Raw genomic sequence first — 27,047 nt, 5'->3', positions numbered from 1 at the left:
AGTGGAGCCTTTCCAGTTAAGCAGGATTCAACCCAAATTGTGTATTTAAGTTTTGGATAGCACATGTAAGGGTTAGAGCCTTTCTAAGGCTTTCAGTGTTTCTTTTATTCCTATTGAGGACATTTCTCATACTCAGTTTCTTTAGTTTTATGGGATTGGACAGCAATTACTATCAGTAAACTACTTTACTTGCTTTCTAATCATTGGCAACAGGAAGTAAAGGAAACTGTGAGAATCTGCTCAGCTGCCTGTGCAGACAGGCAGCTTTTTGACCACTGTTCAGGTCTGCATTCTGCAGGTCTCTTTAAGAGAGACTTTTTGTCAGTATTGCAGCTTGCTGCTGAGGAATTTGCATACATTCGTTATGCAAATCCCCTACCTGCCTCCTGTGATGACTGGCTGTATAAAGGTTGGGATTACCCACAGTCCTTTGCTGGTCATTCCTTCAGGGTTTGTAGTAAACACTCCTAGAGAGTGTCAGCCATGCTACGTCTTGTTGAAGTTATCTTAGAGTAATTCCTGGAAAACTGCACTAGGCAGGTTTCCTTAGTGCAGTTAGGATTGCTTATCTGTTTGTTTGTTCTGTTGCGATTGTCCTGTCCCAACGGTGGTCGACAGGAGATGGTTCTGATCTCTGTTCTTGGAGTATAGCTGGTGCAGCGGTTGCTACCAGCTATCTCTTCTGATCTGTCTCCTTGGATCGCGCTAGCCACTTTCCGCTAGTGCTGTGGATCCTTCTGTTCTGCTACTCTGTACCTAGATCACGCTAGTCACTTTCGCTAGTGCTGTGGATCCTTCTGTTCTGCTACTCTGTACCTGGATCGCGCTGGTCACTTTCGCTAGTGCTGTGGATCCTTCTGTTCTGCTACTCTGTCTGCCTGGATCGCACTCGCCTAGCGCTAGTGCTGTGGATCCTTCTGATCTGTCTTCCTGGATCACACTGACCGCTAGCGGTAGCGGCTGTGGATCTTTCTGATCTGTGTTTCTGCTTGGATCACACTTGCTCTGACGGAAGAGCGGTGGATCCTTTCTGCCTAGTTCCTGTTTCACGTTTGTCTGTCTTGTCTGATACGAACGCTTGCTGTAGGCTCGGTGAGATAACCGTTAAGCAAGCGCTCGCGTTCTCTGTTTCGTGTTTGTCTGTCTTTGGTTAGTTAGGCGTGCTTGTCTCTGTTGTGCGTAACACGCGGAGACCACGCACAAACGCGTGCACTGTTGCGAATAAGTGCGGTGTTCGCGTTCAGCTAGCGTTTGTTATTTTCCTTATCTTTCTCTTTGTATGATTTGCTGTGCCTTTGCTACCCTTGTGCTCTGTCCTGCTCAGTCTTGTGTCGCTATTGGCAATTGCCATTCTTGCGATTGCGTTTCCTACTTCGTTTCCACCGTTGTGTGTTCGCCGTTGCTGGGTGGCGACTAGTTTGGTGGGCACACATTGGTTCTGTCCCTTTGCTCTGTTCCCTGTGGGCTATCCAGCCCTGCCTGATTGTACCTTGTCCTGGATCTGTAAAATTCCCATTTGGCATATGTGGCTGTGCAGCGGCTGTGTTCGCCTGCACTCCACAGCGCCATCTGCCGGTGGGAATTGCCCTCTGCGGGTGCATAGCACCTAGCCTGGGTGTCCTCAATTATACGCTTGTGGAGGAAATCCACCGCGTCAGCGCACGTCTGGTGCGCTGACCACGGAGACGATTCCACAATCGTTACAGAATGACCAGCCCAACCAAAATTCCCAGGGCAGAGGGAACCTTTGATTTGCTTCAGATGTCATTGCCTGAGACAAAAGCTTATGTGGATCCTGCCATAGGTAGGATCGCACACTATATTAAAGCAGTTAAAAAATCTGTTCTTGTTCCTGAACTCCACCCATATGGAGATTATCTGGATACTGGCCTGTTTTAACCCCCATTTGCTTCCTGGGATGTTGGGGCCCTGCTGGAAGAATTCGATTTTGATTGGAAAGCCTTTTGCGATTTTTACATTGCAAAAAGCGAAGATGTCTTGAATGATTGTCTCGATTCTATGTACCTTTTGATTGATTCCGGTGAATGTGACAAGGGTGATGTGGATCTGGTGAATTATGTGTGGCAGACGATTTTGGATGAGTTGCACACACACCAACCAATTGATTCCAATAAAGAGACATCGTTGTCGGATGATTGTTCCTACCTTTCTGGGGTAAAGCATGAGAGTCTTGACTTTGTGCAATCTGAAATGAATGAGTGTGCCGCTGTGGTTGATTCCTGTGCGAATCCTGAAGGATTCTCTCCTGACAGTGTGCAGTTTGAATCTGTGCGATCTGATGTCTGTTTCTTGGATGTTCCTGCAGATTGTGATCGGCATGAGTCTGCCAGTTTTCTCAAGGATGTGTGGGATCCTTTTTCATTTAGAAACAGATCTTTGAGATCTTCCGTCTGTGACCCTGCTATGGGGAAAATTTCTCGACTATGCAGCGTCAAAAGTAAAATTAACATGCCTAATAAAGTTTATCCTGTTGATGTCGCTATTTCTTCTGCTAATGAGTCTCTGTCTCACCCTGTTCACACCTGTAAGGGCCCGTTGCCTGGTGACAGTTGCTCCAGTGTTTCTGTCCTGAACACCTTACAGTCTGCTCTGCAGATCGCGGAGGTTTGCGCTATGGAAGCGTCAGTTTCACAACCTAAAGTGATTTTTGATTCGCAGGTTTTGCGTTCTGACTCCTCGGATTCGACATTGTTAGCCGAATCTAAGAGTGAGACAGCGCTTCGGTTTTGCGAATCTGATGCTGAACCTTCTTTGCCTTGTTCAGAGACGCTTTCTCTGAGCCTGCCCTGTACCATGAATGAAAACATGTTTTCCTTTCACACTGAAGTTTGTGAGCCCCTTTCTTGCTCTGAGGGAAGTGCTGATTCTGCACCCTGTACTCTGGATGAGTTAATGTGGCCTTGCTTAGAATCCCCTGCAGTGTCCCTAGAGGCTCGTCTAGGTATTGCCACTATACTCACCTGTTTTTCTGCAGTTTTGGCGTTACAAGCTAGTTTGACTGCCACACAGAATTCTGGGTACAGTGAGAATGAAGTTAGGGAGTCAGTGTGTGTTCCAGTAAACATTCCTGTACATCCCGCTAATTATGATGAAGTTCAGTCTCAGTTTATGGTGGAACCTTCCCTGGGACATCTGCCCTGTCCACAAAATAAAGTTCCAGTTTTGCCCTGTAACTTGGATAGTTCAGAATCCTTCTTAGAAAACCTGGAAAATGATGTTCCTGAGGTCTTTTTTGATGTTCTGGAGGTCTCCGAGTTCCTCCCAAAGGGAGCAGAACTTGTAGGAGATGTCTCCTGCCCCCCAAGTCCTTCTGAGGTGTTGCCCACTTCAGTAGGCATTGCTGCCTTGCTGGCTACCTTTTCAGCTCTGGTGGAGCTTCAGTCATGGGTAGTCAATGATGAATTTCTGTCAGATACCATTACAGTCATTGAGATCTCTAAGCCTGAGACCGAGTCTTCTTTTGAAATACCAGTACCTGTGACCTCTACTCGTGATGATTTTCTGCCCGGTCCTGGTTTTGGTCTTGTCGTGCCGGACTCTGAGGTTGGCAGTTTCCCGATATGTCCTGAGGTTTCTCCTGTGCTGGTGTACCCCAGTGTGCTCTGTGACCCAGAAAGCCCAAGTGTGCCTCGGTTATCAGCGTACTCAGATGCTTCCTCGGTGGAGACATGTTCTGATTTAGCCTGCCTGCTTGCATGCCCAGAAGTGGTCCCTGAAAGTCCTGATCTTGATGGGTGTCCTGCTAATTCTGAATCTGGAGCTGTCATAGGTTCCATGGGGGTGCTTGGTAGCTCTCCATGTGAGCCTGGTGAGCGTTCTGGCTTCTTGGAATCTCTGCGGAGCTTCAAGGCGTTCTGGGAGATTCCGAGAGAAGTTTTGCTTGGTACCCTGAATACGTTCAACAGCGGCTTTTGTTTTGAAAGAGACACTTCGAACAGGTTTTGGGGCAGATTTGGTATTTTTGGACGCTCCTTGGAAGGTGGTTTGTATTGTCTGGAGGGTGTCGGTGGCTTCTTCTCTGGTATCCACAGTCCTGATGGGTGTTACGCTGAGACTTGTAGTGCTGACAGGCATGTTTCGGTGGCTTCTGTTCCCGATGAGGTCGGTTTCGGGTGGACTGACTCTGGAATTGGACCTTGTCGGGCTGTCCCGACCTTCATGAGTCTTCTGTTAGAGTTGTTTGGAGATATTAGTTTTGAGGGTCGTCTGGAATTCGACCCTAGAAGGGGGGGGTACTGTGAGAATCTGCTCAGCTGCCTGTGCAGACAGGCAGCTTTTTGACCACTGTTCAGGTCTGCATTCTGCAGGTCTCTTTAAGAGAGACTTTTTGTCAGTATTGCAGCTTGCTGCTGAGGAATTTGCATACATTCGTTATGCAAATCCCCTACCTGCCTCCTGTGATGACTGGCTGTATAAAGGTTGGGATTACCCACAGTCCTTTGCTGGTCATTCCTTCAGGGTTTGTAGTAAACACTTCTAGAGAGTGTCAGCCATGCTACTTCTTGTTGAAGTTATCTTAGAGTAATTCCTGGAAAACTGCACTAGGCAGGTTTCCTTAGTGCAGTTAGGATTGCTTATCTGTTTGTTTGTTCTGTTGCGATTGTCCTGTCCCAGCGGTGTTCGACAGGAGATAGTTCTGATCTCTGTTCTTGGAGTATAGCTGGTGCAGCGGTTGCTACCAGCTATCTCTTCTGATCTGTCTCCTTGGATCGCTCTAGCCACTTTCCGCTAGTGCTGTGGATCCTTCTGTTCTGCTACTCTGTACCTGGATCACGTTAGTCACTTTCGCTAGTGCTGTGGATCCTTCTGTTTTGCTACTCTGTACCTGGATCGCGCTAGTCACTTTCGCTAGTGCTGTGGATCCTTCTGTTCTGCTACTCTGTACCTGGATCGCGCTGGTCACTTTCGCTAGTGCTGTGGATCCTTCTGTTCTGCTACTCTGTCTGCCTGGATCGCACTCGCCTAGCACTAGTGCTGTGGATCCTTCTGATCTGTCTTCCTGGATCACACTGACCGCTAGCGGTAGCGGCTGTGGATCTTTCTGATCTGCGTTTCTGCTTGGATCACACTTGCTCTGACGGAAGAGCGGTGGATCCTTTCTGCCTAGTTCCTGTTTCACGTTTGTCTGTCTTGTCTGATACGAACGCTTGCTGTAGGCTCGGTGAGATAACCGTTAAGCAAGCGCTCGCGTTCTCTGTTTCGTGTTTGTCTGTCTTTGGTTAGTTAGGCATGCTTGTCTCTGTTGTGCGTAACACGCAGAGACCGCGCACGAACGCGTGCACTGTTGCGAATGGGTGCGGTGTTCGCGTTCAGCGAGCGTTAGTTTCCTTATCTTTCTCTTTTATATGATTTGCTGTGCCTTTGCTACCCTTGTGCTCTGTCCTGCTCAGTCTTGTGTCGCTATTGGCAAACGCCATTCTTGCGATTGCATTTCCTACTTCGTTTCCGCTGTTGTGTGTTCGCCGTTGCTGGGTGGCGACTAGTTTGGTGGGCACACATTGGTTCTGTCCCTTTGCTCTGTTCCCTGTGGGCTATCCAGCCCTGCCTGATTGTACCTTGTCCTGGATCTGTACAATTCCCATTTGGCATCTGTGGCTGTGCAGCAGCTGTGTTCGCCTGCACTCCACAGCGCCATCTGCCGGTGGGAATTGCCCTCTGCGGGTGCATAGCACCTAGCCTGGGTGTCCTCAATTATACGCTTGTGGAGGAAATCCGCCGCGTCAGCGCACGTCTGGTGCGCTGACCAGTGTGACCACGGAGACGATTCCACAATCGTTACAGAAACCCATGTAGAAGGTATGAGAACTGAAAAATAAATGTTGGCTTTGCTACCGGTGGAGAGCTAGCACTTCCATAGGGGCATACTGGATCAGTCTGTGTGTTCCCATCTTCATCTCCACTACCCGTCTCTTCTCAGTGACCAGGTAGCATGTTACATCACTGAGAAGAGGGGGGCAGCGGGGATGAAGACAGGAGCACATAGGTTGGAGGAGGAGTGGAGTGCTGTAATGCTATGTTTTTGGCGTTGCTAAGGCCTCACACTCGACTCACACTAGCACACAGACTAGGTAAATACATAGCTTACGACTTCACACTGTATTAGGATATTTATTCAATTATTTACATTATTTACAGGTATAGCAGTGAATCATGGATAAGTAATAGAGTAAAGAATCAATACATTACCGGATATTGCATCATCACTCCGTATCGGGGGACCAGCGATCGTCAGGAGGCAGCGCATACACAACATCACACAACTCGTCAGTAGTGGAGAGTCCCATCAGAGCAAGGGAAATCTCTCTTTCTTATACTCATAGCTCCACCCATTTTCCCTATTGCATCCTGGGGATGCACAGGCATGAGCTTCACTACGGTTGGATGACTTATAGTCAATATTTTCATAAACGTAACTAGTTCTAGTTAAGTTGCGCATTCCCTGAAACAGTTAATTCAGGGTTACGCGCTTATTGCAACACAATGTTATATAACCATATCACGTGCCACGCATGCTCAGTACTTGTTTGCAGAGGGTATAGTCGACCATCAGCCTATCCACAACTTGGAAGTATGATTCATCCCTCATGCCCACTGCGTGACCGCAGCGCACAGCCGTATGTTTTTATAACTTGCAGTAACCTTGTGTTCTTGCCAATGATTTTCTATGGAGAATGGTCCATCACTACTAAAAGATGCAAAATATGTCCTCTCTACCTACTGACTAGCTTGCTAATGTGTTTCTTACCTAACAGCCAGTCATTCACACAGACTCTTCAGACTTGTATCACATTCGGTCCTTAGTGATGACCATTAACCATGACAACTTTTTTCCCTTACAACAGATCCCATATGCCACATACCAGTTCCATCTGGATAGGATAACTATAACAATCATTACAATCAAAAATAGGATGAACTATCCACTTCATCATTGTTTCTGCTGATGGCGAATAACCCATAAATACATCCCACCAGTGGTGAGAGGTGGCATCTGCTATGGCAGAGCCCACTTTAACAATTTTGTTTGCAATCACGGTAGTACTGAGCTGGTGTACGATTATACTTCTATTCAACTTTTTAATAGCACTTTTTCACTTCCGTTAGATTTTTCAACAATCCGCTTTAGTTTAGTCAGGTTTAGATCCCAATTGGGAACTTCCAAACCTTGGCCTTGCCAGGAAACCTTTGTAGTTAACGCTATATCGGGCATCAACATAAAAGTTTCATTTTCCCATTGGAATACAGTGATATTGTGTATGCATCCTGCAAAAGGCACCCTCATTTTAGGGACCACCTGACGATCTGTCACTATACATACCACTTGAGGTGTTATTTCCACCATCCGGCGGTATGTTATAGGCATTATGGTCCACCCACATTTGTTTACAGTGTTCTGTAACAAACAAGGTTCATATACAGTAGACTGTAACTTACATATTTTACTGTTTAAAGTATTATCACAAAAAGTCAAATCATGTGTTCTGTTGCTGTCATCAATAACCTGTCCATAAAATGTAGGTACCCAGAAGTGCTGATCACCTTCTGGCCCAATTAATAATGGCAAAATAACATTCTTACACATTATACTACTTTTAGTAACATTGTAAAGTGTCAATTGTCCCATGCAAAATGTATCATTGCACATCACTTTAGGTGCTTTGATATCTATCCAGTGATCAGTTCTTATCATGGAACTGAACACGGTCCTCCAAACCTCCTCACATCCAGTCAACAACATAGTTTGAAATAACCCTTTCTGTTGTTGATGTTGTAAGGTTTGCATGGAACAGATAGTCCAGTTTACAATTCTAGTTATATCAACATCTGTTTCATACATAACAGAGGCACTTGCGTTAATTAAGTCAAGCAAATCATCATCTATTTTAGCTTGTAATTTTAAATGGCGCCCATATAGTTGGCATCTATTTAGCTTGTAAAGTTAAGACATCATTTATTTTACTTCCAGCGTTATGCAATCTATTTGCTAATGTTTCAATATCAAGACTATTAAGAGTTCCAGTCAATGTCCCATATCCTCCTAACAAAGTGTCATACCACTCTCTCCATATTTAGTGTGGTTTAGAACAGTTTATGGCAGCTGGAAACGTGCATGAATCACAGTCTTTTAGGCATGTTGCCCCACCTTTACACAAGTGGAAGGTAGTCTCTTTATATGCCCAGGGTCCACTTTAGCATCCATCATATCCACAAATATCAAAGTAGGCCCCACCGAGACATGTTCCATTGAAAGTAACATTGAGAACGTCACATGCTTGCCTAGCATTACCGGTAAAGTTTCTCTGTAGACAACTCTTGGTTTTATTTCCCCACACGAAAGTCACCGTGGATCCCCTGTATCGGTTACTCGACTACCTGAAGTCCATGCATTAACGCCACAGCTTTCCAACCACACGATACCAAGGATTCCAAGGACAATGCCATAGACATGGAGATCAATCTGCAAAAAACCCAAACAAGTGTGACTTATTCTTGCAAATAACATTTTTTCCTGTAGGATATATTCCCACTTTTCCTGTTCTGGCCTCCAGCAGAGTTCGGTCCTTGCCTACTGCAATCACATCTGCTGGAGGAGGCGGTCCTTGGGGATTCTGACCCACATTTTAGCTCCAACATTTACTGTATTAGTAGAACCAAAATATTCATCACCCTTTACTGATGGGCTTCCCTCTCTACAAATAAAGGAATTAGGGTCCCTTTACACTTAATCAGCTGCTGTTAACTGTAATCAAAAAATAACAACTGATGTACAGTCCAGCGTCCGTGTCCCCCTATGGCCTCTTTCACACCATACACTGAAAAAACATTGAAATCTTTTCACAGTGCATTGCCATTGGGGAAAAAACAACAACAACAAAAAAACAAGAAAAAACAAACAACAACAAAATTGTATGCGTACTACTACTAATGCATACCAGCGCATTAAGTGTAAAAGGGCCCTCAGGAGAACCTGGGCTATACAACTCTTTGGCCTGTGTATACACAGTGTCCTCCCCTAAAAACTTTAACCCATCCTCTCTCCTCTTCCAATAATTAACTCACTATTTCCCAGGTTAATCATGATCACTTTAATTTATTCTTGATAGTCGGAGTCAATTACTCCTCCTATTACTATAGCTCCTTTCTGAGCAAAACTGAATTGGGTAGCTATTTGCCCATAATGTTAGTCAGGTATTTTACATCCTATACCTGTGGGAATGGTTGTAACCTGTGAGGGGTTAATGATAACAACTTCTAAAGCATGCAAATCCAACCCAGCTGACACAGGTGTTCCCCTATATGGAGCTACCGCATCCTTATGCATTTTCCAATAAGGAATCGTTTCTACTTTAACCACCCCACCAGCTAGTTTCTGGTATAAACAAAAATCTGTTATCTTCACAGTTTGTTTGTATTATTCTAAACTAGCATATGCATACATTCTAGCATCTTTAACAGAGGTATTCTTGAACATATAATACACTCTATATCAGTAAGGTCTCAAAGCAAACTTCATACAATTCATTAGAAACAACTCAATTCCCACTTCATCATCAACACATTCTGCCACTTCATGCCATTCAGCTAGTCAGTACAACATTCAACCCTAGAGAAACCAGGCATTTCTCTGCAAGACAAACAAATCTCATTTAGTAACTAATGACCTTGGCCCGTTTAAAAAAAAAACCAAGCTAGGCCTTTCGCTGCGCATGCATGTGCCCGCTGTGCACATGCACCCGCCACGCGCGTGCCCTCATACACCGTTGCGCACACGCTGGCCGCCTCTGGCCCTATCCCCCCTCAACTTTTCCCCAGTGTTTCTGCGCCCCTCCCTGCACATGTGCAGTGCAAAAAAAAAAAAAAACTCTGAATAGACGCAGAGACACAGGCATATTATATAAAAAAGTTTTTCAGTCTAATTACGCAATATTTTCATGCTACATTGCCATAATAGACTTCACAATTCTATTTCTTTCACACAGTCTCATCTAATCTAGCTTTCAGCTCAACAAGTAAACAATTTCACTCCTGCACAATTATAGCTAGAAACCAGGGGAAAATTTGCTGGCAGATGTCCCCGTGACATCATAATCACATTTAACCCTGTAAATAAAAAGTGAGCATTTGCAGGGATTTGGAAGTTCTAGCAAAACCCAGCACAACACACAGTGATTCACAACGCACACACACAAGAAAGTTGCTTTACTATTTCTCACCTCTTTAACCATTTATTTTATCAAACAAGATGCATGTCCCATGAAGTAAGAGTTAAAGGTCAATATTTTTTTTACAACATGTACTCCTGAATGAAAAAAAATAATGCTTGCCAAGCGCCCCCAGCTGAGGAGAGCAGCATCTCAAACACTCACTGGCTCGCACACATTCCCTAGGAGCACTCACCGCCCGTGCACAAATGCATTTTTAAAAAAAAAAAAAACATTCCTCTATGCATTCAATTAAACAAAAAACAGACATATGAATACACGATTAATCAGGACTCGCTATAACGGATTCACCATATAAAACATTCACTAGAAACAACAATGTTAACCCACCTGTCTTGTCCAGATTATATTACCATTTCAACTCTGCAAGTGCAGTCAGATACTGTCACTTTAAGGAATTTGCTTTACAAGTTTAAACACAGCACTCCAAGATTATACTCCGAAATCTACCAACAAAGACACAGACTGTATTAAAAACCGTAGTAGTAAAAGCTGAGATTCACTGTCAGGTTACTCTCTGCCCCTTTTTCCCATCCATATTTTATCATTAAAAATATGGGGTTTTCCTTAAGAGGGACAAAACCAGCAGTAACAACCTAAAGAAAGTTCCCAGCTATTCCTAATCTTTTCAAATGGAACAAAATACATTTGTGCTAAACACTTCCAATTCCAGTTCAATGCACATTGTCCTATTTCTTGTGCAATGATCAGTGGCAGAGTTTGGCTTCCTTTTATTTACAGAAGCTCCCTGCTCCACTGATAACAATCCAAAATGTGTCATCACAGGAGCCTCTTCCCCAGCTACTTCCTCCAGCACATTTATTTTACCAGCTGCAGATTCTGTTACATGTTGGTATTTATCTGCAGCTGCCTGTGATGACACTTGTGCAACTATCACTCTGTCATCCTACTCTAGTTCCTTTTTCTAACAGGACTACCCTTTTTCCAACAGGAATACCCTCAGGTAAAGTAACAACATTGAGGGATTCTGATTCTTTCAACTTACACAATCTTTGTTGAAGCTTTCTATAAGCTGTCAACAACATCCCACTATGCCGCCCGGGAGCGACATCATGCCCCGCCTTAACAGGGCCCCCCTCTAGAGTCTTATCTACATCTAGAGAGAGCAACATCACCCGCTTTAACGGGGAACCACTATATTCCAGCATCAGGCAGCGTCCCTCAACCTCAAGTTGAGCCTGTTCCGCCTTTTCTTGATCCTGGAACGCCTTCTGCAATCGCTTGTGCACACCACGATAGGCAGAGGCCAACACCCAGCTCCTTCTAGCTGGGGTAACTGCATCACCCACCTTGGCAGGGAGTTTTTTCAAGTACTTGAACTAAATCAACCGGTTCTGATTCTTTCAACTGCTTATCTCACAATTCTACCAACCCATGGCTAGCTAATTCTACTGCTATAATATTATACGGAGACTCGGTCCAGCCGGGGATCTCCGCAGGTTCTTTTAGGCATTTGGCCTTTTTCTTAAACATATTGCCTTACTTTTGGCACACTGCCAACTGGGCGTGGCTTTGACCAGAGGTGCCCCTCAATTTCTAGACACCAATGGTCAAACTTCCCACAGATAAATTTTGCTTAGTTCAAAAGATATCTTGACTTGAAACTAAGTGGGAGGAGCTATCGACTCCAAACTTTTCCCACACCTGTAATCTGTCCTAAGATATATATATATCAAGTATCAAGTCAATATACCATACAGGGGCAATTTTACAAAGATTTAGATTAATTGCCCCACTAACTGGCGAAATGCCAAATTTTGCAAAATTACACCCAGAGACCCACAGAATCATAGGCAATATATTTCAGAGGTCAAAAGTCATCCTCGTCGCCATTTATGTAATGCTATGTTTTTGGCGTTGCTAAGGCCTCACACTCGACTCACACTAGCACACAGACTAGGTAAATACATAGCTTACGACTTCACACTGTATTAGGATATTTATTCAATTATTTACATTATTTACAGGTATAGCAGTGAATCATGGATAAGTAATAGAGTAAAGAATCAATACATTACCGGATATTGCATCATCACTCCGTATCGGGGGACCAGCGATCGTCAGGAGGCAGCGCATACACAACATCACACAACTCGTCAGTAGTGGAGAGTCCCATCAGAGCAAGGGAAATCTCTCTTTCTTATACTCATAGCTCCACCCATTTTCCCTATTGCATCCTGGGGATGCACAGGCATGAGCTTCACTACGGTTGGATGACTTATAGTCAATATTTTCATAAACGTAACTAGTTCTAGTTAAGTTGCGCATTCCCTGAAACAGTTAATTCAGGGTTACGCGCTTATTGCAACACAATGTTATATAACCATATCACGTGCCACGCATGCTCAGTACTTGTTTGCAGAGGGTATAGTCGACCATCAGCCTATCCACAACTTGGAAGTATGATTCATCCCTCATGCCCACTGCGTGACCGCAGCGCACAGCCGTATGTTTTTATAACTTGCAGTAACCTTGTGTTCTTGCCAATGATTTTCTATGGAGAATGGTCCATCACTACTAAAAGATGCAAAATATGTCCTCTCTACCTACTGACTAGCTTGCTAATGTGTTTCTTACCTAACAGCCAGTCATTCACACAGACTCTTCAGACTTGTATCACAAGTGCATTGATGAGACAGGTGAGTTTGCCAAGCTGCTAAATACTCTGCAGGGGCCTGGGGACCACTATTCATTTAGAGGGGGGGGGGGGTGAGCCACTATTCACTCGGGATGGTGGTGAGACCTGGGTGGTCCACTAGCTAGCATTGGGGCCTGGGGGAACACCCAATTCTATTTGTGGGGGAGTCAGGAAAAAAGGAGCCACCTAATTAATGCTGCTTACAGGCCAGAGACAGGTAGCGGTAGGGGGGGGAGGGGGGTCTAGAACTAGAACTGTTCCTGTACAGATGATATTTAGACTTGGAACAATGCACTTGTCATGCCTCAGCTGAGTGGGGATGCGCTACACAGGGTGAAGACTGAGGAGGTAATTGGAGCGTTGGGACTGATTAAGGTGGGTCCACCCTTTATCTGTCCCTGTGAGAGGAGGTCGGCACACGAGCCACTGATGTCATCGCCGACAGCGCAACCACGCGACCTGGAAGTCGCAGATGCGCTGTTGCTCGCCGAGGCAGAGGTAAGCTCCGCGAGCCTGACACATATATATTTCATCAAGTCCAACAGGGTTTCACCTGAAATTATTGTTGGCACATACAGGGTCGGTAATGGCATAGTAATACAGTAGAATTCATACAGTAGACAAATAAATGACGTATGGAGCATAGTAGAAGACCAGAGGAGTCATCTGAGTGCTATGTGAGTGGAGCCGCCACAAGCGCTCAACTGCTGCACATGCACAGCGATTCGGATGCCCGCAGTGTGTCCTTGAGAGAGCGCATGGCCGGCCTTTGACCTGTGCGACCGGAGCGGTCGCTCAGGGCGCTGTCATACAGAGGGGCGCACGTGATATGCATTCAACTGGCCTTGCCCACATTTCTACCTGCTGGCTGCGGCTGCGGGCTCCGGGTCCATCTGTAGTAGCTCTGCCCCTTGGTGCCACTAGGGGTGATGGGAGCGAAGACTCCAGGAACCTGCTGCTGCCTCTTGCTGAGTCTGTGTGAGCTGTGCATGCCAGTTGTGCCACACCCCTAGCACACAGGCAGTGTCTGCGCTGCGCACTAATCAGAGAGAGAGACCTGCTTCTCACTCCTGACTCCTGACCATCTTCTGTCCCCAGCTACAAGCAGAAAAGTAAGATTCCTCATCTGCCTCCTGGTTGGGGAAGTGTGTGTGTGTGTGTGTGTGGGGGGGGGGGGTCTATATACACACTATTTATCTGCCTAGCTATATACACTAAATGGGGGGATCTGTTTACATATATACTAAAGGGGGGATCTGCCTATATACACTAAGGGGGGGGGGGGAGGATCTGCCTATATATACTAAAGGGGGGATTTGCCTACATATACTAAAAGGGGGATCTGCCTAGTGCCTACATAGACTAAAAGGGGGGGATCTGCTTATATACACTAAAATGGGATCTGATATATACACTAAAGGGGAGGATCTGCCTATATATATTGAAGGTGGGATTTGCCACTATACACTAAAGGTGGTGGTGGGGGGGGGGGATTTGCCTATATACACTAAAAGGGGTTCTGCCTATATGTATACTAAAGGGGGGGGATCTGCCTATATACACTAAAGGTGATCTTGCACATGGGCGCACGAAGAGCATGAATGGGGGGGGGGCACCAAAATCTGGCATGCTCAGGGCACTGTGAAACCTAAGCCCGGCCCTGGGAGAGTGTAGTAGAGAGAGAGAGAGAGAGAGAGAGTGAAAGAGAGAGAAATAAAAGAATTAAGAAAGAACAACAAGCAGGAGAGTTGAGAGAGGAACAGAGAGTCCCCTGGGGGATTGGTTAGAAATCCCACAGTGGCCAGACATCCTTTTGAAAATAGTACACCCTAATTATATATAAATTACACAATTATATCCCACATACCCCATGATCCTCTCAGAAATGCCCTCTGGCATATGACTACTAACCACATCTTGAGAATCTACATTCAGCTCACAACTCCCTAAGTTTTACTTTGTAACTAGTCGAAGGGATTTTTTTCAGATGTGTTTTATTGACAATCCATTGGATATGCTGAGTATTATAACTCAAAGCAAGCTGGAATGAGCTGTCAATATTTTGCTGTGCGGCCACTTGGTACTTAGTACAGATCTGTTTTAACAACGTAATCCAGTTTTTGAGTCACACAACTGTAAGAACAACACAGCAGTCAGAAAGAAATGATGAAAGTTGCTCTGCATGCTCTTTCTCGGTCGATGTCTTCGAAAGAACTAATAAGAGAATCAGAGCAGAGGAAAGTCACATTTTTTAAAAAGAAATCAGCAATTGCATTTTCAATGTTTCTTACATTACAGGCTTTCATAGACACCGAACGAGGCTAGTTTACCACTGGGGTATTGCATTGTATTGGGTTTTAATATATGCACAACACAATCATAAACAACATTTGCAGTGGCATTCGATGAAGCGCAAGCATAGAAGCAACGGACCAATGTGAATTTGATTGACAAATATTTTGCTTGCCAACATTTGCAATGCAATGCATGTTCTGTTTTGTAACAACGGAAACAGTTGCATTACATCGTAACTGATGAGGTGTGAATGTTTCATAGATTTTGAAACACACAACATTAAAGTGCACACAAAAAAAGGGTCTGTTACATTGCAACACAACCTGTCAGTGTGATAGGCACTTATCCAATTAACTTTCTTCTGAGTTTTCTCCCAGGAAATAATTTTTCAACGTAACTTAAAATAACTTTTCAGCACCTATAAATTGAAAAAGCACTAAAAATAAGGTAAAAAAGTAATCTAGAACTTATTTTTAGTATTTAAGTGCATGCTGGGAGCTTTAAAGGGAATCTGAAGTGAAAGTGAACTTATGATCTAATTAAATGTATGTTTAGTACAGTTAAGAAATATAACATTAGAAGCAAAGAAACTGTTTCCAGTACAAGAAGAGTTAAGAAACTTCAGTTGTTATCTGTGCAAAAGAGCTTCTCTGAGCTCTCCGGCCAAACTTGGTTTGAGTCAGTCCTATTGTTCTGAGGCACTTCTACATCAATGAAACTGTGAGGCAGCTTCAGATAACTTTTTACTGCAGGGAAGTTCAAAGGGTCATTACCTCTGCTGTGTTTCATAGTTAAATACAGTGTGTAAATGGTAAGTAACAGCGTGCACAATCAGATCCAACCAAGATACCACTTCCACCTGTAGGCAGTGAGCTATATGTATAATTTAAAGTCGTTTGCAATTTCAACAAAACACACAGCATCGCAACACAGTCCTTTCCTTGGGATAATTGTAAGCCTTTGGGCAGGGACCTACTCCTTTTGTGTCCTACCTGATCTTGCACCTCCATTACTGTGAACCCATGCTATGCATCTGAGTGAACCTAACTTGCCTAATCTCCATGCTCCGTCCAGTGACTGACTAAGCATTACCTGGTACTCATACTATGGTATGTGATCTGGTTTTCTTGTATCCTGTATTGTCATATTGCTGTATCTCACCCCTAAATATTGTCTGTAACCTAAATTAATGTTCAGCGCTGCGTAATATGTTGGCGCTTTATAAATACAATAAATAAATAAATAAATATCCTCTGACTTGCACTTCAAGATGTTTCTTTTCCTCCACCACACCCAGCAAGAAAGGGACCCTTTCATGAGACCACTATAATGGTCTAATTGCATCTTGGGGTTATTCCCTGGCCATGCGCGACAACATGAAAATAGTTTTTCAGGCAGGATATGGGCGCAGATGAAATAGCAGGCAGCGGTATTGGAAAGTGCGCCTCATTAGTATGCACAAGATTTTCTCAATGCTACTGGGCGGCGGAAACAAGAAGGGGAGGGTTACCAATACATCATAAGCACTCCTAGCCACTACGGGCGCTAGCTCCTGATGAGTCCTAAGACAAAATGAGTCGGGCGGTACCCAGGAAGTTGCGACGGAGTGTGAGGGATACGAGCTAGTGAGGAGTGAGCTGTGCGCGCAGAAGCCATTACCCACCTCACACTTGGAACAAACGAGAGAGCCCTCCAGTGGCCACCGAAACGGGGGAGAGCCCGTCATAAAACTCACGCTGATTTTAAAAACCCCGGAGATTGTAAGTGCAATGAATTTTAGCAATAAATATTTTATATACAGTATTACGCTATGTTAAGCATTTCTTTGGAGGTAATCACACTTACCATATACAAGGAGAAAAGGTGATATCTGCAACCCTAAAGATCGAGGTGGTAGGGAGTGACCAGGGAATAACCCCAAGGCGCAATTAGACCATTATAGTGGTCTCATCAAAGGGTGAGTCCCTTTCTTGCTGGGTGTGGTGGAGGTTTATTACAAGGAAAAGAAACATCTTGAAGTGCATTTCAGAGGATAATAATCCCAAGGAAAGGACTGTGCTGCGCTGCTGTGTTTTTTGTTGAAATCATAAATACGGTGTGTGGTTTCTAATTGCTAATATGATAGAATGATGCATTGTTATAAAAAAATGCTATACAGTAATATCTGAAAGTAAAAATAAGAGACTCTTTTCTTTGCTACTAATGTTCTATTCATTATCCATACTACACATACAATTCATTATATCATATGTTTTTTTTCACTTCAGTGTCACTTTAAGGATTACCCATTACCAAGCAGCACCTGGCTTCTAAATGGCCTGCAGAGAAGGACTATCAGCAAATTTAAAACACAGGAAGTGCAATTGCATCTGCAGTACTGATACTACTCTATCTCTTCTACCCTACAAATAAACATCACTCAGTTTCCCATAATAATGCACTTTGGTGTTGACATAAGCACCGTGTGAGGGCTGTCTCATACCCCCACCTAATCGCTGCTATGTGACTGCTATGTGACTTGGGATCTACATTTTCTGGAGGGTGCTCTAGGCTTCCAAATGGGGGAAGAAGTACAGACAGGGTCCCAAGCACTCTTACCACCTGCGATGCTCTGCTCTGCTTTGGGGGGATGGGGGGCAGCGCAGGCAGTGTCCCAAGTGCTGTCATCAATGGGACCACCACATGCAACCACACCCCGGGGGGGGGGGCATTGCAGGCAGCTCTCGCAACCTTGGAAAACTACCCCCAACTACTCCCCAGAAAATAGATTGTTTTTTTTAACTAACAGAAGAATGGGATGATTAGTTCTCATTATCAAGCAGTACCTGGTTTCTAAATGGCCTGCAGGGAAAGCCTGTCAACAAATGTACAGGCGCAGGAAGTGCAATTGCACCTTCAGTGCAAGAAATAGAAAGTATTTTGTTAGTAAGGTTTGAAAATATCTCCTTGGAGAAAACTCAGGAGAAAAATAATAGCATATAGGAAATGACAATTTGCATTCCTTTTCTCAGAATTCTTGTACAGTATACCAGGGCACTGAAATTTCACCTCAGACATCTGATTTTAGCATAGATGTCGGTTTTTAATTCTGGTCCGATTACATGCATGTTTTTTTTTTTTTTTTCGTTTTGAGCGTTTTATACTTAAAGTGATACTGAAGTGGAAGCAAAGTCAGAAACTCACCTATGGAGTGGAAAAGCTCTGGATCCTGTAGAGCCTTCCTGGTCCTCAGTCTTGGTCCTCGTTCCAGCGCTGCCTGTCACCCCTTTTACAGGTGTTCAACCAACTGGTCGAATACACCTCCGGGGATCCTTGGAAGCTTCTGAAACACGCATGTCCCTGAGTGTGCAGTATGGAGCAGTCCATCTTGAGAAGCACTCTGGGGACACAAGTGCTTCAGAAGACTTCCAGAGGCTCCCAGAGACAGCAAATTAGAACGGGGGTGACAGCACTGGAACGAGGACACCAAGAGAAGACCGGGAAGGCTCTATGAGATCCAGAGCCTTCTGTAGGTAAATATTTGATTTTATTTATTTTTGTTCACTTCAGTATTGCTTTAAAATAACTTTTGGATTTGTGGATTTAAAGCAAAAGGACTAAAATGAATTATCTTTCTGTCAAATTATCCTCATATACCGTATATACTCGCATATAAGCCGACCCGCATATAAGCCGACCCCCCCAACTTTTCCCTGAAAAAACAGGGAAAATGATTGACTCCCATATAAGCCGGGGGTAGGAAATGCTGGATTGGTGCAGCCCCCCAGTGTGTCCCAGTATAGCTAGTAAAGTGCCCAGTATGGGTAGGTAGTGCCTCAGTATAGCTAGTATAGTGCCCAGTTTAGCTAGTATAGTGCCCAGTTTAGCTAGTATAGTGGCAGTTTAGCTAGTATAGTGCCCAGTACAGCTAGTGCAGTGCCCAGTACAGCTAGTGTAGTGCCCAGTATAGCCAGTGTAGTGCCCAGTATAGGTAGGTAGTGTCCAGTATAGCTAGTATAGTGCCTAGTATAGCTAGTAAAGTGCCCAGTATAGCTAGTATAGTGCCCAGTATAGCCAGTATAGTGCCCAGTATAGCCAGTATAGTGCCTAGTATAGCCAGTATAGTGCCTAGTATAGCCAGTATAGTGCCCAGTATAGCGCCCAGTATGGGTAGGTAGTGCCTCAGTATAGCTAGTATAGTGCCCAGTTTAGCTAGTATAGTGCCCAGTTTAGCTAGAATAGTGCCCAGTTTAGCTAGTATAGTGCCCCAGTATAGCTAGTAAAGTGCCCAGTTTAGCCAGTATAGCGCCCAGTATGGGTAGGTAGTGCTTCAGTATAGCTAGTATAGTGCCCAGTTTAGCTAGTATAGTACCCCAGTATGGCTAGTATAGTGCCTCAGTATGGCTAGTATAGTGCCCCAGTATGGCTAGTAAAGTGCCCAGTTAAGCCAGTATAGTGCCCAGTATAGATAGGTAGTGCCCCAGTATAGCGCTCCCCCCGCTCCCCGCTCCCCCCGCGGCCGCCGCTGCTATTACCTGCTTAGGCAGCGGCCGCTTCCTAATCCGCGTTCCCCTTCTGAAGTTGCAGAGTGTATCACAGCAGCACGCCCGGCGCTGCTGCTGTGACGATGCAAGGGGCAGGAAAGAGCACGACTCCCTATAGCGGCGATCTGTATCGCCTTTACCAGGGGAACCGCTCTTTCCTGCCCCCTGCATCGTCACAGCAGCAGCGCTGGGCACGCTGCTGTGATACACTCTGCAACTTCAGAAGGGGAACGCGGATTAGGAAGCGGCCGCTGCCTAAGCAGGTAATAGCAGCGGCGGCCGCGGGGGGAGCGGGGAGGGGGGAGCGGGGCGCGGACCATGGACCACCCACCACCCGACCACTAGACCACCAGGGAAGACTCGCATACAAGCCGACCCCCCAACTTTTGACCCCCTTTCTGGGGGTCAAAAATTCGGCTTGTATGCGAGTATATACGGTATATGTTTTTATAATTTGAATTAAAACGTCTATTTTATTTTGTATTTCTCTTGCATTTCCTTACTTCTATTGGAAGCTATGATTTGCCTTTCAAAGCACTTTGCCATCTTCGGTGGACAGAACATGGCTTGTTCAATATTTCTTGAAATACCAGTAATTAAATTCTTGATAAATGCTATGCCAATATTAAATAGTATGAGGCATCAATTTTCCCTCCGCAGCTCAGATTTCAGGCGAGCCAGGCTACGCATCTCTTAACACAAAATCAGATATGTAATTAGATTTACTTGCTGTCAAATGTTTCATAATGACACCACTTCTTTTCTTGCTCCCATTGACCGGCATAAATTCCTTTTTATTTTCTTCTTAAAGCCTAGCACCAAAAACTCTATCAGTACTGGTTTAAAAGACAAGACTGGGAAAATACAGTGGATTTATAAGAACATTGACTGGGGAAATTACACATTATACATTAAATCCTCTGGAAAGAAAACATTTTAGAAGGATTTACAAGTCAACTTAGAAATATTGGATTTCTTGGTGTATGAACTTTGCAGTTTTATATCTTTGAAATAAATAAAAGTATATACACAAAAATCATATACAAGAATCTAGAAGTGAAATCAGACTAGTGGCAAAAGCAATTAAAACCAAAATGTATTCAGCCCCTACAAATGAGTTAATAATCAATCTTAAGAAAAGGTTTTATTTTAGATTTGGAGAGAGTGGAAAGAGAATAGAACCTATTTGGTATTTTTACCTTCGTCTGCCACCACTGGGGACAGATTTCATCACTTCCTGTTCCTGCCACCTGAATGGACCTGCATGGGTTCTACATGAACTCCACTCATCCTAAGGACTAGAAATAAAGGACACTTGTATTAGCAGTCTGTAGTAGCAGTCAGTGCAGATCTCATACAACAAAAACTGTTCATAAGTACATCAGATCACTGGCACATTTCAATTTCCTCCGTGTGTTCATTGAAAGTTATATCCACCACCAATAAAAAGATCAAGGCATACCAGACAAAAACAACCCACATTATTTTAAGGTTCTGCTCTGGGATTATCACCAAAACCACTGGAATACTCTCCAAACCCAATCAATCAGGAGCAACCTAGGATCTCAATGGTACAATAGCATGGCCACATCCAAAAGCTGTCTCAGAGTGATAGAATATTAAAGACATAAGAGCAGTATCTTAGTGTAGACTGCTTTCATTGTACCAACACTTAAAATATCAGACAGAGTAAAACATACAAAAAAAGTGTTGAACTCATATATGGGACCCAAGAACTGGGCACCCTGAAATCACAGCAGCATGTTTGTATGTTAAAGAGGAACTCCAGTAAAAATAATGTAATACAAAAGTGCTTAATTTTTACAACAGTTATGTATAAATGATTTAGTCAGTGTTTGCTTATTGTAAAATTTTTCCCAGATTTACATTCTGACATTTATCACATGGTGACATTTTTACTGCTAACAGATGATGTCAGTGGAAGGAGATGCTGCTTGTTTGGGAGTTGTAAACAGCTGTTATTTCCCACAATGCAATGAGGTTCACAGACAGGAAACATACAGACCCCGCTGATGATCTGTTTGAAAAAAGTAAAATAATTCACATGGGAAAGGGGGTATCAGCTACTGGGATGAAGTTCAATTCTTGGTTACGTTTTCTCTTTAAGCCGCACATTTCCTTCCTGACTGGGTTCACAAACTTGGGAACAACGTATAATGACAGATAGTCCCCTACTTACATATGACTCAAGTTACAATGTTTCAAGAATCAAACACAGTTTGATATATACAATACTATTTTTAATGACATTCTTTATGTTAAAGGGACTCCGAGCTCACCCAAAAAAAGAAAGTTGTACTCACCAGGGGCTTTCTCCAGCCCAGTGCTGGTCGGGAGGTCCCACGCCGGCGTCCTGGCCCCTCTCCTTCTCCCCGCTCCGGAATGGCTGACAGGCCGCAGCCCGGGCGACACTCGGCAGAGTGTCGGGCTGCTCCTTCCGCGTATGACGCGGCTGACGTCACACGCCGGCCGCTTCACGCCATCACGGCGGCCGGCGTGAAAGTACTGCGCATGCGCGATTAAAGCGCGCATGCGCAGTACTTTCACGCCGGCCGCCGTGATGACGCGAGGCGGCCGGCGTGTGACGTCAGCCGCATCATACGCGGAAGGAGCAGCCCGACACTCTGCCGAGTGTCGCCCGGGCTGGGGCCTGTCAGCCATTCCGGAGCGGGGAGAAGGAGAGGAGCCAGGACGCCGGCGTGGGACCTCCCGACCAGCACTGGGCTGGAGAAAGCACCTGGTGAGTACAACTTTCTTTTTTTGCTTTCAAGATGAAACAGGCACACCATCCGACATCAAATTCTCGGGGTGCTTGGTGAAGTGGCATAGGCAGTACCACACTTCAAGTAAATCCACAAAGTCTCACCAGCACACCACCAGTTGCAGCACACCTTTTATTGTGCCATTATCCACAGAATTCCAACAATCGTTTCGGGGGCCACGTAGGGTCCCCTTTATCAAGGCATGATGATTTATCAAGACATGCCTTGATAAAGGGGACCCTGCGTGGCCCCCGAAACGATTGTTGGAATTCTGTGGATAATGGCACAATAAAAGGTGTGCTGCAACTGGTGGTGTGCTGGTGAGACTTTGTGGATTTACTTTCTTTTTTTGGGTGAGCTCGGAGTCCCTTTAAATGTTACAGTGTTGTATAAACTGTAATAAGTAATTCAAACCACTGTAAAAACACATTAAACTATCCAAAAACAGTTTATTCTGTATGACCAAATGCAGAGGTTTTCTGAATGTAAATCATTTATCCAAGTTTCACTATGTTTAATACAGAACCCATTTTACAAACAATTTCCCAGAATGAAACCTGTTTGTAAGTAGGGGGCCCCCTGTATTTCTCACTTTTCCTCATTCTACTAAATACAGATTATCAGATCAGGACAACCATAAAAACTCAAAAACATTTTTACCCCATTACACACATTGTCCAAAATTATAATGCAAGAAGTTTAGGTGTAGGGATTTAACTGATACAAAAAAAAAGTTTGTAATGTAGCAACTTCCAATCCCCAGTAAGAAAATGCTACATTGTGTGAAAGTAAATAGCGCCCATCATCATTATAGACTGTGCAAGAGGGGTTGTGTTTTTAAACCCTAGGAGAGAAAGTTATGGGGCATAGGAAATAAGCACAGGACTAACCCTATGAAAGCTGTAATCCCAAACACAGACAGATGAATTACTGTATATACTCATGTATAAGCTGACCCACAAATAAGCAGAGGTAAAAAACAGGAAAAATGATTGAATCGAGTATAAGCCCTCTCCCCAGTGTATCCCCATCCACATGATAATTAGCCAGATGTGCCCTCACTATGAGGCATCCCCCTTCCCATTGAAAATAGCCAGATGTGTCCCCAATACTAGGCAGCCCTCTGCATAGTCAGATGTGCCCCACGGTGTTAGTCACCCTCGTCTCCATAGCTGGTTGTGTCCCAAAGTGTTAGACAGAGCTCCTCCTCATAGCCAAGTGTTCCCCAAGGTTCTAGGCATCCCTCCTCTCAATTTATAAAAGTATAAGCGCTCCTGCTGTGTTCACATTGTCATATAAAATGCCGTCTAAAGGAGCCAGTGTAGGCAGGGGATTGCCTGAAAATATCCCAGAGGCGTGTGTGACCCATCTAGCCGGGGGTAATTTTCTAAGGGTGAGTGCCCACTTCTGAGGGTGAGGTGGTGGTGGTCATTCCATATGCTTCTGGAGGTCAAGCCTGGCACGGACGTGGATATATAGGACTTTGTACATAATAAGCTTTAGGACTGTGAACACAGCAGAAGCGCTTATACTTTTATAAATTTCATTTCTTACAATTTTAAGGAGCCCACCACCGTGAATACAAAAGTAGAACTCTCATATTGGTCAGCGCAGTGTGTTAATATTGAATTGTATCCCTCCTCTCCATAGCCAGATATGTTCCAAGGTGTTAGGCAGCCCCCCTCCTCATAGCCAGGTATGCCCCATGGTGTTAGGCAGCCCGACTCCCCATAGCCACATATGCCCCAAGTGTGTATCATAGTGACCTGTTCCCCCCAGCTATTCAGAATCAAGTGGAAGTGCTGTGAACCCACTGTGTCCATGCTTCCCTCTGTATGCATGTCCCTTCCTCCGGCAACATGGTGAGCAAGCGCAGCAATAGGAGAACATATCCGTTTTCCCAGGCTATGGTGGCTACAGTGGAGCGGAGAGAGCAGCAGCATCATGTGCAGTGCTGGGGATCCCTCTTTAGCTTCTCTGTGGCACTTGCTATGAGACACAGTCAGTGCATCAGAGAAATTAAAGAGGGATCCCCGGCACTGTACGTGATGCTGCTGCTCTCTCCACTCTGCTCCACTGTAGCCACTATAGCTGGGGGACACAGGTCAGTCCTCCTATTGCTGGGCTTGCTCACTCTGTTGCTGTGGGGGGGGGGGGGACAGACACAGCGGGGAGCAGGGACACAGTGGGGGGTGGGGGGGGCACAACACATGAGTGCGGGATCACTGCATGATCCCTTCCTCTCCGATCTAACTAGTTGGTTGGGACACTGACTCGGCTTATGCATGAGTACATATGGAACCCTTCACACACCACATCTAACCTTTCTACTGATTAAAAATTAATGAACCCTATTTAAAAGGAGAGACTGTAGTGCATTTTGGGGGCAGGGTGGAGGGATCTTTATCAATGCTAAAACATTTTTAAAATAGTCATTTGTTTTCTTATTGAAGAGCAATTAACTTGGGGCAATTTAATTAATTAAGAAAGCAATTGCTGTAACTCAGGTGGGTTTTCCAAGAAGTTAATCATATCCATAAGAAAAGCAGGAAATTTGGGAACCAGCGTCACTGCACATGTAGTTTTTCTTCAGGACAATCTATGCTTTCTCTGGGTAATGTTTGTTTTCAAGAATAATTTAATTTCATAGGCAAAAATACGCATACGTGCAGAAAATACCATTTTTTTCATGTTACATCATTCACAAATTTCACATGACAAGTGCCACAGTTATAAAACATCTCAAAATATGTTATATGTCTTTTCCCAGTTAAAATGATACTCTACATGCCATATTTCATCACTAGTTGAAAATGTGGCATACCATTATTGACAACTTGTGCATCTGTAGCGATTGAATCTGATCGCTGTAGTGCACAGTTTAGGGTAGATGCTGTATAGATACATTGCTAGGCAACAGCACAGCGATGCATCTGTACAGTGTTGGGTCCCACAGCTGTTGCCCTATCGATCATGCCTGATCGCTGACCAGCCCACAAGACTAACTATTAGACATCTCAGTGACACTCTGGGAATGTGATGTGTTTACAATGTAATGTTAATCTGTTACCTGTCTCTTTCTATGTACTCTTCCTGAGCTATTTGTATTGTGCCAAAAACAATTCCGGGCATGACCCCTCATGCTTGGCGAAATAAATGATTCTGATTCTGATTCTGATACGGGCTGCAGCCATTACAGGTGTCCACCAACCTTCAGGCTAAGTATAGGCAGGGCCGGCGCTACCATTAAGGCAAAGGAGGCAGCTGCCCCAGGGCCCCAGAGCTTGTAGGGGCCCCCAGTGGCTACAAGAGGAAAAAAAATTTCAAATCGGCCTTATAGTTTTTGAGAAAATCGATTTTAAAGTTTCAAAGGAAAAAAAAATACACATTTAAAAACCTGCCGACTTTAATGGTTAATAGCAAATCCACCTCAAATGCTAGAAACCCTAAATTTGCAGTATATGTTAAGGAGATCATTAGGAATAAGAGGAAAAAACAATTTTTCAAAAAGACCTTATAGTTTATGAGAAAATCGATTTTAAAGTTCAGAAGGAAAAAAGTATACTTTTCAATGCGGTCACTTTTAGTAGCAAACCTAACGGTAGTGTAATTTTACATGCATCAAACGAAAGCGCAATAAATTTCCTGACAGGGTTTCCAGGGGGTCTATACGCAGCCGCAGCGCTTTGACCAGGGATCGCTATACAGCCGCAATATGGATGTATGAAGATCCCTGGCATTTTTTCCTATTTTCCCAATTTTTTTTATGTTTAGAGTGTGGGAATTTTTAAAAAAAAAATTATGTGGGGTCCCCCCTCCTGAAACTTTTTAACCCCTTGTCCCCCATGCAGGCTGGGATAGCCAGAATGTGGAGCTCCGACCGATTGGGACTTCACACCCTGACTATACCAGCTGCAAAAAAGGTCCCCTAATGCCGATTTTTGTTCCGGGGTATATGTTGGGGGGGCCCCCCAGGTTTATTTTGCCCTGGGGCCCCATTGCTGCTTAAACCGGCCCTGAGTATAGGTGACACAAGGGGTTAATTAGTTAGGTAGGAGTTAATATTTTACTTGAGGGGGGAAAACACTATTATTTAACAGGGTCACAATACTTTTTAACTTTTCTTTTCTACTTTCTTTTATGAATGAGTGCTGCTAATAGCAGCAGTCATTCACTGTTAAATGAATGCACGAGCATGCACAAGCATGTGCACGTGTGTGTGTGTGCGAGCACTTGTACATGTGGGAATGGTGAGTATTTGCATGAGCACACGCACAAGTACTCAGCAGCAATTTAACTGCAAGAAATACATAGGAGGGCAATTTAGGATGTGAAATTTACATCCTTAAGACGATAAAGGAGATCATGCCATGACTTTTTTTTAGTGTCGCAAAAGAGTATTTACATCAGTTTTGTTTGTTTGTTTGTTTGTTTTTTAAATCTCAGACATGTTCGTTTTACCTTACTCAACAGGAAAGGGTACAGAGGAAGAAAAACAAAAATAGGCAACTGTCCATATACTGTGATGGTAATTTAGGAATAG

General features: G+C 44.3%; 1 long non-coding RNA gene across 1 annotated transcript; it reads right to left on the bottom strand.

The window, feature by feature from the left end:
- Positions 1-6,113: 6,113 nt before the first annotated feature.
- Positions 6,114-11,370, bottom strand: LOC137504102 (uncharacterized). The gene is made up of 2 exons (XR_011019418.1): positions 10,575-11,370; positions 6,114-8,479 (listed from the first exon to the last, which is right to left on the bottom strand). It is a non-coding gene; the product is annotated as an uncharacterized lncRNA (long non-coding RNA).
- Between the last annotated feature and the right edge of the window lie 15,677 nt (positions 11,371-27,047).

This window comes from Hyperolius riggenbachi, chromosome 4 (genome assembly GCF_040937935.1).
Source record: "Hyperolius riggenbachi isolate aHypRig1 chromosome 4, aHypRig1.pri, whole genome shotgun sequence".
Taxonomy (NCBI): Eukaryota; Metazoa; Chordata; class Amphibia; order Anura; family Hyperoliidae; genus Hyperolius; species Hyperolius riggenbachi.
Note: the sequence above shows the minus strand (reverse complement) of the source record. Positions and strands in the feature narration are given on the sequence as shown.